Source organism: Arachis ipaensis, chromosome B03 (genome assembly GCF_000816755.2).
Source record: "Arachis ipaensis cultivar K30076 chromosome B03, Araip1.1, whole genome shotgun sequence".
Classification (NCBI taxonomy): domain Eukaryota; kingdom Viridiplantae; phylum Streptophyta; class Magnoliopsida; order Fabales; family Fabaceae; genus Arachis; species Arachis ipaensis.
In genome coordinates this window covers 49,060,663-49,070,618 of record NC_029787.2, presented here as the reverse complement: position 1 = coordinate 49,070,618, position 9,956 = coordinate 49,060,663, and positions in this window count along the sequence as shown.

Here is a 9,956-nt window from a genome sequence, read left to right as displayed (position 1 = left end):
AACGCGAATAAATTTCAAAAGAGTGTCTTGATTCAAAGCCCCCTTTCTCAAGACCTATAAAATCTTTAATTGGTATTAGAGTTTAGGCTTTAGGAGTCAAGCTTAACAACTTGGAGAAAAGATCCATGGCAACCAATCAAGTCTCTTTCAGTCTAATCGAATGTCAATCCTATTATCGCCCTCCCTATTTTAATGGAACTAATTACTCATACTGGAAGGAGAGAATGAGGATCTTCATTCAAGTTACAGATTATGAATGGACCTAAGATTCCAACTAAGCTAACACCTAAAGGACAAGTCGTTCCAAAAAAAGATGGAGAATGGACAGAAGAAGAAAAGAAAACGGTGGAGTCAAATGTCAAAGCAGTGAATACGATGCATTGTTGCAATAAGCTTTGAAGAGTACAAAAAAGTCTCCAGATGCAAAACTGCTAAGGAAATATGACAGAAACTTGAAGTCACTCATGAAAGAACAAATCAAATGAGAGAAACCAAAATCGATATGCTAACGAAAGACTATGAGCTATTTTTCATGAAAGAAAAAGAGTCTATAGATGAAATATTTGAAAAATTTTCAATTATAATCAATTGACTCAATGCACTGGAGAAACAATTCACTAAAAAAGAGTTGGTTAGGAAAATTTTGAGAAGTCTCACAAAATAGTGAGAGACAAAAGCTACTACAATACAAGAAAAAAATTATCTTAACAAAATTATTTATGATGAGTTAAGAAAAAAATTACTAGCATATGAAACCACTCATTTGAAGATAGAAAACAAGAAGAAAAATGTGGCTTTGAAGTTGAAGATTGAAACCGAATCAGATGAGAAATTTTTCAGCGATGATGAAATAGTTTTCTTTGCAATAAGGTTGAGAAAAATGATGAGATATAAAGGTAGAAAAATAGGCTCTTCGTTTAAGGAAGACAAGAAGAAAAATAACAAAGGGAACTGCCTCTACTGCAAAGAACCAGGATACTTCAAATCTGAATGTCCAATGTTGAACGAAAAGAAAAAAGCAAGAGGAGAAAGAAAAAAATTTTGATGATATTTTGGGAAGATTTAAAAAATAATACATCTAATGAAGATGAACAAAGAACACACATCTATTTTATGGCTAAGGACAAGGAATCCAATAATGAGGTGAATCTTTATGATTATACTACTTAAGAATTGTATGATATTATTGATAATTTAACTCATAATCTAGTAAACTTTTATCCAAATATTCTAAATATAAGAAAGAAGCCGAAGCTTTGAGATATCAGATGTCTTTTTTGAAAACAAAATTAGATTCTTATGACAATATATCTGTTGTGAATTTGAAAAATGAGAATGATGTATTGAAAAAAGAAATTGATGATTTGAAAACTGAAATTCTGAGTTTACAAAAAAATTTGCATCTAATCTTGCTAAGGCTATTGCTGAAAATAAGAAACTGAATGAAACCATAAAGTTTTTGAATTATGATTTATTAAAATTTGTTTAAGGATCCAATAACTTGGATAAAATTTTATCCGTTTAAAGACACATTTCACAAAAAAAATTCACACTACTCTCCAAATTTAGCAAAGAAAAATGTTTGTTATAGATGTAATAGACATGGACATACTCATAAGCAATGCTCCATTTCTTTAAAGAAGTATGGAGATAAATTTTACACTATTGTGATGGATTACAATGACCTTAGACAATCAAGGAAAATTCATATCAAAGGATCCAAATTAACTTGAATACCTAAGTCTTCTTAAAGCTTATGTAGATTTGCCTAACATCCAAAAGAAAGAAAGCTATGTGGTACATGGACAGTGGATGCTCATGACACATGATAGAGAACTCTACTGTCTTCATCAAGCTTAATGAATATGATGGTAGATTCGTCACTTTCGATGATGATGGCAAGGGTAAGATAATTGCCATCGAAAAAGTCAGTAAAGATTTCTCAACTTTTATAGACAATATTCTTTTAGTTGATGGTTTAAAATATAATTTAATTAGTATTAGTCAACTATGTGATCTTGGATATTAATCTTTTTCAACTGTTTTGAATGTAAAATTTTTAATGAAAAACTAAATCTATCTTATTTATAGCAAAAAAATATGATAATGTGTATGGTCTCACCCTAGATAATTTGAAAAATGAAAATATAAAATATTCTCTTATTTTGATTTTGAAAAATAAATTTGGCATAAAAAATTGGGACATACTAACATATTTTAAATTTTAAAATTAATCAAAAGAAATTTAGTTAAAGGCATTCCTAATATCAAATTTGACAAAGGTATTATTTGTGATACTTGTCAAATGGGTAAAGAAACAAAATTCTTTTTTAAAACTAAGGAAGATGTCTCAACTAAAAGAGTTTTGAAACTTTTGCATATTGATCTTTTTAGTCTTACTAGAACTCAAAGTTTGGGTGAAAAATCTATGGCTTAGTTATTGTGGATGACTACACAATGTATGGTTGGATTTTCTTTCTTACTCATAAGAATGATGCTTTCCATGTTTTTAAAAAATTCAGTAAAAAAGTTTAAAATGAAAAAAATTGTAAAATTATTTCTATTAAAAGTGACCATGAAAAATAATTTGAAAACTATATTTTTGAAACTTTTTATGATCAAAATGGAATTTCACATTATTTCTCTTTTTCAAGAACTGCTCAACAAAATGAAATTGTGAAAAGGAGAAATAGGAGTCTCCAAGAGATGGCTAGAGTCATACCATGTGAGAATAAACGTCGCAAATTTTTATAGACTAAAGCTGTTAACATAGCTTGCTACATTTTGAACCGAATCATGATTAAAAAATTCTTGAAAAAGACACCTTATTAACTATGGAAAAGAACTCCCCCTACTTTGTACTATTTTCATATTTTTGGAACAAAATATTTTGTTTTAGATATCAAAGAAAATCTAGAAAAATTTGATTCAAAATCATAGGAAAGAACTTTTATTAGTTACTCTACTTCTAGCAAGGCCTATAGGATTTATATTAAAACTACTAAAACTATTGAGGAGACTATGCATGTTGCCTTTGTTGATACTAATGCTTCATCTAGTGTTCTTAAAGATGATTATGCAGATATTCCAAGTATTAAAACTACTCAAGTCATCACAAATTCAGAACAAGTTTTTGCTCCAAAAACTGCCCAAAAACGTTCTGCAAGAGACAATTTTATTTTCTCTCCTGCTATTTCTACTGATATTTTTACTATTCTTGCTCCAGAAACTTTTCAAGAATATTCTGTAGGAGATAATTCTATTTCATCTCCTGTTATTCCTATTGATACCACTGGAACAAAAGGAAATAATGATGCTTCTGACTCTGGAACAACCAGCACACAAAGTAAACCTAGAGAATGGAGATCACACCTAAATTATCCTCATGAATTTATTATTGGAGATTCATCAATGGAAAAACTAAAAAATCTAAATTCAAGCAATATGGCCTTAACCTCAACTATTGAACCTAACAACATTGAAAAAGTTCCTGATGATCCATTTTAGGCAAAAACAATGGAAGAAGAACTATAACAATTTCAAAAAAACTAAGTATGGACGCTGGTGCCTACACCAACTGAAAAGAAAGTGACTAAAACTAGATGAATTTTCATAAACAAGTTGGGAGAAAATGGAACAATAGCTAGAAACAAAGCTCGGCTTGGAATTTCAGGGATTTGATCAAGAAGAAAGAATCGATTTTGATGAATTATTTGCTCCGGTAACCAAAATGGAGGCTATTAGATTGCTACCTGCCTATGTCACATATCGCGGATTCAAATTGTTTCAAATGAACGAAAAATGTACTTTTTAAATAGAATTATAGATAGATAGGTCTATGTTGAACAACCCCCTGATTTTGAAAATAAAATATTTCTTAATCATGTTTTCAAACTAGTTAAGGCTCTTTATGAATTGAGACAGGCTCTTAGAACTTGGTATGAGAGACTTAGTTCCTTTTTACTTAAAAATGATTTTCAAAGGAGTACAACGGACACTATTCTATTTATAAAGAATTCAAATGATAATTTCATTTTAGTCCAAGTATATGTTGAATTTTTTTTGTGCAAAATTTGCAAGCTTAATGATAAGTGAATTTGATATGAGCCTCATAGGCGAACTAACCTTCTTTCTTGGACTGTAAACCAAACAAATGAAGGATGGAATCTTTGTTCATAAAAAAATATATGCTAAAGAGTTAGTAAATAAGTTTGGAATAGAACTTACTAAGCCGATGAGCACCATCATGCATCCCTCTAGGTAGATAAAGATGAGAATAGAAAGGATGTTGATGATACAAGATATCGAGGAATGATAAGCTCACTTATGTACCTAACAGCCTCAAGACCTAATATAATATTTAGCGTGGGATTTTGTTTAATATTTTAATCCCAACCCAAAGATTCTCACATGAATGCAGTGAAGAGAATCATTCGCTACATCCTAGGCACTACCAATTATGGGTTATGGTATTTCAAATATGAATTTTTGAATTTGATTGGATATTCAGATACTGATTTTGCATGTGACTGAGTAGATAGGAGAAGCACCAGTGGTCTTTGTTGCACCATTAGAAATGCTTTGAATGTATGGACCAGCAAGAAACAAAGGATAATAGTGCTGTCCACTACTAAATCTGAGTATATCGCTGCCTCTCTATGTTATTGTCAACTTCTTTGGTTAAAAACTCAATTAGCTGACTACAAATTGAATGTATCTAATATTCCTTTGATGTGTGACAACATGAGTACCATTAACATTTCAAAAAATTTAGATTTGTACTCTAGAACAAAACACATTGAAGTTAATATCACTCTATTTGAGAACATGTCCACAATAGAAATATTGATATTCAATTTGTTAAGTTTGAGGATCAGCTAGCTGATATTTTTACCAAATGATTAGTTGATGAGAGGTTTTTTAAACTTAAAACTGCTCTAGGAATCATTTATTTTTCTAATTTAAGTTTGTTTTCTAATCTATCATTGTGTTTTTAGTTTTGTGTTACAGATAGATAGGGGATTTTTTACAAATGATACTGGCTTATCATCCACTAAAGAAAGATTGGCTTATGGTCTAGATCATATGTACTGTAACTTGTTAATAATTGTATTTGTGAAATTCGTTTTGGGGTTTAATTTTGTTCTGAATACTTTTTTATTTAATTTTTTCCTCTTAAAAACTTTCCTATTCTGTTCACATCATCATATCTCTTTAAAATCATGTTATCTCTTGCAAATCATATCATTTCTTTATTTCATATTATATCCTTTTCCTTCTTTCAGGTCATATCTTTTCTTTTCTTTTTGATAAGTAAATGTCCTCCTTTCCACTACCTCTACATTTAAACCACATTGTTGAGTTTAACCTAATGATAACTAACGGTTGGATTGATATTCTGAAGCAGTACATCGATGATCTTGCCTCTAAGCACTATTTTTCTGATGATGAGGATGCTGAGGGAGAAGAATATTTTGCCAGTTCTAATGCTTAGTGATACTAGTCACTAATTTGCTATTTTCTTCTATTTCTTAAGACATTTTGGATGACTGTAGACTTTAAATACTTATTTGCTTCTATTTTATCTTGTGATTTCTAACCTATTATTGCAGGTGATTCATTTGCTCCCTTGATGACAAAAGGGGGAGTAATAGGAATAGAGAGAAACTATGATTTATAGTTTATTTTTTGGTTATGTTTACTAAACTTGTGGTCTATGTTCTAAGACTTGGTTTATTAAAGTTTATGTTGTTGTCTTGTGGTTTAAGACTTGGTTTATTGACTACAATATCTTTTTCACTATATCATATAACTATCATTGTTAGTTGCTTACTTGTTCTCTGCTGCACTCTAATATTTCAGCTTAAAGACCCATAGCATAATTCAGGGGGAGCTTTAATTTTTGGATTCAGGGGAAGACCTTTTTTGTGCATAAAAGAGAAGTTAATCCTATTCTTGTTAATTCTCTTTAAATGCTCTCTATTTTAAAATATCTGTCATCTAAGGAAAGATTATTGAGTCTAAAAACAATCTTACAATTATTTGTGGTGATAAATATTTAATTAATTATATCAATTAATTGATTAATGACTTGACTTAATATGTTATAAAATTTCAGCTTTGAAATTGATATAAATGCTTATTTGGTGTCAAATTGGAAGAGATTGATGTTGCCAAAAATGGAAAAGGAAACATATAATAATAGTGATGATTATGGACAGCAAGCAATAGATAGTTGAGCACATTGCTTCAATTGAGACATATTTGAAAATAATCAAACATTATGAGCAAGATTTGAAGAGCACTTGGAAAGGTAGCTGCTAGCGATAGAAGAAAATAAATCATGTCATTAATAATGACCCAATCAGCTACAACGGCTAGCTAAAGACTATTTTTCGATATAAGAAGAAGAACAAGGAGAACGATTCAGAAATCAAACACTGCACAATTGAGTGTCTTTCTTCTTCACTTTTGTTTGTATTTGATATTCAATTTTTGAGTATTCCTAGTACTAAGAAAATGCATATGATCTTTTGAAAGAACATTTTAAAAAATCCTATGAGTGACAAGTCATAAATTAGGAAGAAAAACAACACAATTTCAGTTTGTTCCAGTATTGGTTTGTTCTATTTTGGAGAGTTTGTTTGGTCTATGAGTTAGTTTGTGAAGCATGGTGTAGTGCTTTGTTTGTCTTGGCGTTGAACCAGTTTGGTTTGTTCGTCTTTGTTTTTGTCTTAGTCTTTGTCTTGGCATTGGTGATTGTAATCTTGAATTGGATATAGTGAAATTCTACTATCATTATGGTAGAGACTGGATGTAGATTTCGCTACACTTTGAGGTTGAACCAGGATATTGGTCGGTGTCGTTCTCTTTACTATTTCCTCTTTTATCTTCTGTAATTGCAAGAGACTAAATCGAAAAAATCTCCTACTTAATCAGTAACGCGAATAAATTTGAAAAGAGTGCTTTGATTCAAAAACCTCCTCTCAAGGCCTATAAAACCTTCAATTGTGTATGTCATCTAACATACTCCTAACGTGCGCTATTGTAATTTGTCTATAATTTTCTAATGACTTAACTTGAAATTTTTAAGCTTTCTAATTAGATGCATATTTAATTTATTGGATAATGAAAACATTTATATAAGAAATTGTGGTTCTACTTTCGAGTTAGTAAAATAAATAGTGTTAGGAGCAACGTGTATGAGGATGGGAGTTAACCATGGCATTTTTTCCATGGCTAGATGTACAACAATATTAGTATGTCATCTACTTCGTTAGTATCATAACATGAATCTAGCACAAAACCATTGCAACACAAGCCAAACATGTTGATCCCCAACTATAAAAACTAATTTTAAAAATTTTTCAATAAGGACAAGTACTTATTTCTCATGAATGTGGACTTGTTAGAAACTACAATAGCCTTAAGCAGCCAGAAGTTATGGGGTTGAACATATGACTCCACAGCTTAGTTGTCTAATAGTTTTTCCCTCGTGCTCCAAGTCTCCAACCCTTGTTCGATGTCACCGATATCTTTGTCTACTCAGCCACCCTTTCGCCGCCGTCCATTGCGCTCAGGAGGTTCGGTCCTCGTCTAGTTATGTTGCTCCAAGTCTCCAACCTGTTTCCTCATCTACCAATGGTGTGGTCGTCGTCTGCTCGTCGTCGTCTAGTCACCATCGTGCTCGCCATCATTTGTCATCGTCGTCCATCGCGCTCAACCTCTCTCCGTCATACTCTCTCCAGACTGCTCAGAACAAAGTTCTGTGATCACTGCTTACTACTTGTTCTTTGTTTTTTATGCTCTATTCAGAAATCATATTAATTATTGAATAACTATTGAATATTTTGTACTTTTATTGAATCATTAATGGATTATTGATTAGCTCTGGCTGCTCTACTATGTTGTTGTTTTATGTTTTATGTTTTGTGATTTTTTTGCTGGTACTGTGCTGCTGGAATTGTGCTGACTTGTGTTTTTATTGGGCTTAATTGTGCTGTGTTTGTACTTTAGTTCATTCTCATTAATCTTTGTTTGTGCTGTCATTGTGCTTTTGTTCATCATTTCATCCTACAAATTTATAAAGGGTAAAGCATACTTTTTGTTCTTGAAGTTTGGCAAAAAATTTTAAAAATATTTATAAATTTTATTTTATTTTAATTTTGTCCCACAAGTTTTCTATTGGCATCAAATATATCCCTAACGGCTAATTTTTTAAAAAATTTAGGACTAATTCAACTACAATTTCATAAGAACAACCTTCAACACAAGCAAATCAAATATAATTGTTATGCATTGTTGTTGAATTGATCTTAAATTTTTTGAAAATTTAACTATCGGGAATATATTTGATGCAAATTGAAAACTTTTAAGATAAAATTGAAACAAAATAAAATTTAGGAATATTTTTAAAATTTTTGTCAAACTTCAAAAAAAAATATACTTTATCCATTTATAGATTATTTATCTTTCATATATTTTGTTGTATTTGTCCTCGTAACAAATTTATAGGATTTAGGATTTGTGTTGTGTTTGTGCTTAATTGTACTGTGTTTTGTGCTCTTTTTTTTTTTTTTATTGAACTACGGTTGAATCGATTAGACTAGTAAATTAATGAATTAGTAACTAAAGTGATTTGATGATCGATCCGATTTTCAAAACTTTGGGTGCCATTGCTAATGCTAAAGCTTCTCTGCTTCCTTCTCTTGATTTTAAATTATGCTTCTTATAACCAATTAAGTTGTAATTACTATGAATGATTCTAAAAAATAAAAGAATAAAAGGGAGGGAGGTGGACGAATTTGAAAAGGAGACAGATTTGGGTTTAGGGTTCTTTATTTTTCTGTAATGGAAGAGGAGAAATAAGAAGAAATAAAGGAGGTATAACAGGGGACGAAGGTTGAAGATGATTGATAATAAGGCTAATTTTAAAATTTAACATGTTTTTTAAATGGAGTTAACAAAATTTTAGTGATTGGATATTTTTGTCAAACATAATTTATCTTTAATGAATACAAAGTTTATTTAATTTTTTTATAATTAGTTTAGCGTTCAAATCTTTCATGATCAAAAATGACTATTTACTCTTTTTTAAATTCTATCAAATGCATTGTAATATTTTCCTTTCTTTTGCATTTATGTAAAAATAACAATTAGTATACTTGATGAAAAGAGTTAAAATGAACAATCAAATCTTTCAATTGGTTAAATTATTTCCATAAAAAAAATGTATGACCAATTTGTGCTAAATAACATTAAAATATATTCTTGTGTCATATTTTTAATATTTTATTTTGTTCTGTATTTAATTATAAAAATTTAATTATTATTTTTGGTTGTCAGATAACTATTAATAGTGGCACTTGGTAATTGTCTCAAAATCAGGGCAAATTCGTCGTGGAACGATGGCACCCAATTTAATTTTTAAAAAATAATCATATTTCAAAATAAAAATTTTGAAAAAGAGATTGAGAGAAGTATCGAAGTTGTCGTTCTGAGGGTGAGAAAAAAACAGATGCTGAATTTTCTAAAATTTAACAATATTCTTTAAGATTACTATTGTTATTTACTTATTAGAAAAATAAATTTTGTATTTTTATTCTCTTAGTCAATAATTTTTAAATGTTTTTACTTAAATTTAAAAAAAAAGACAAAAGAAAAAAAAACTTTATAAGAGACAGAGCGTGACTGAGTTTTTGACTTTTTGTTTTCCCTTAGTCATTAATAGTTTTTTGGCGACTTTAGTCATTAATAGTTTACTACTCTATAAACATTTCATAAAAAATGGGGGAAAAAAAAATCCATAAACAAACAATCTCAATCAAGAGTTTTCCCATCAACACCAAATCCCTCAACTTTGCTAAATACGTTCGTACGCCCTTGCAGCCTTTCTCTCAGCCGTCTTTACCATTTTAATTAAAATACTTATTAATTATTGATCGTCTTGTTAAGTT